The sequence below is a fragment of the Nanorana parkeri genome, unplaced genomic scaffold (assembly GCF_000935625.1).
Source record: "Nanorana parkeri isolate BGI_ZX_2015 unplaced genomic scaffold, ASM93562v1 scaffold296, whole genome shotgun sequence".
In the NCBI taxonomy this organism is placed as follows: Eukaryota; Metazoa; Chordata; class Amphibia; order Anura; family Dicroglossidae; genus Nanorana; species Nanorana parkeri.
The window spans coordinates 347567-348939 of record NW_017306564.1 but is presented as its reverse complement, the minus strand read 5'-3'; the positions used below and the strand labels follow the sequence as shown (position 1 = coordinate 348939).

The following is a 1373-nucleotide window of genomic DNA, read 5'->3' as shown; positions in this document are numbered from 1 at the left end:
AAAGGGTTTTCAGAAGGGGGGGGGGGGCAGTTTACCGGCCTGTAGAAGCCATCTGACAACAGCTGAGTTGCTAGAATCGCTTCTATTGTTAGTGACATTAAAGGATAGGTTTTTTTTCCCTCCGCCCAATGTTAATGTCAGCACTTACCTTTAATGATGTCTCTTAATCCGATCTTCCTCTTCTTTCCTGATGTTTTCATCTGTCCCTCCAGCGGTGCGGCAGCTATCCGATCCAGCACTGACTCCTCTCTGCTTGCAGGCACTTCCGATCCAGCGGTGTCTGCATGCGGACGCACGCGTCCATAGACTTACCATGCCTGTCTGCTTGTCTCCCGGCTGTGAATCCGAACTGCGCATGCGCCCGCCCAAGATGCTTTGCGGCCGCTGGAGCAGTTTCGTTTTCTCGGACGGGAGCGCGCAGCAAAAACAAGGTAAGTTTAAACCGCTGTTAAAACGTGTTTTTGCCTATATCTACTGCTTGATAGCAGTAGATATAGGCAAAAAGAAACCGGGGGGTTTAGAACCCTTTCAAGCCGACAGTCAGCTTTACAAATGTAAACAGTCCGTCTGGAGTCTGTTTAAACAGGCCCGGTGCCAGTGACGTACTATGGGCGTCACTGGTCACTAAGGGGTTAACTTGCCTTTGGACAATTTGGAGTACTGTATTTTGTCGCCGTTTCTCGCACGCATGCGATTTTTAACCTGGGCATGTTGGGTATCTACTTACTCGTCGTAACCTCATCTTTTACATTTTTCAAAATAATGGTTGTTATATTCTGTGTTTTTGGGCACTAAAATTAAGTGCATTTTTTTACTACTTTTTTGGTTTGATACAGAGTTGCGCTAATATCGTACGACATAAAAATTTGCAACTGCCACCATTTAATTCTACAGGGTCTTTGCTTTCAGAAAATATATAAGGTTTGGGTGTTTTAAGTTATTTTCAGGTCTAAAATGTGGTTTTTAAAGTGTGCAAAAAACGCAAAAAATAGGCCAGGCTGCTTAGCAACATGTGAAGCAAGCTTCCTAGCCAATCAGGAAGCCAGGCAGCCTGGCAAGTGAAGCCGGTGTTCTTTGATCCCCCGCGTTCATGATCCCCCGCCCCACTTCCTGATAATCAAGGCACCGGTACTCAGTATCGGCAAGTTCCGAAAAAAAGATCTCTGTGTGTGATTTGCATAGGACATTCATATGCAAATCACTTTGCGGCTCCTTAATATGCAAATCCCACAATTTCCATATGAATAAGCAGTGGGCAGTGCTAATGGCTCTTACTGCTGATGTCAGGAGAGTAGAGCCTGCTGCCTGATCAACAGAAACAAGCATTCTGGCAGTCTCTGTCAGCAGTGGAGAAGCTATCTCCCTCTCCTCAT

The 1373-nt window shown here is 45.9% G+C and overlaps 1 protein-coding gene across 2 annotated transcripts in view; it reads left to right on the top strand.

Annotated features, from left to right (window-relative positions):
* Positions 1-1373, top strand: part of AFDN (afadin, adherens junction formation factor) — a 253318-nt gene that overhangs the window by 134826 nt on the left and 117119 nt on the right. The gene's annotated exons all lie outside the window — the stretch shown is intronic.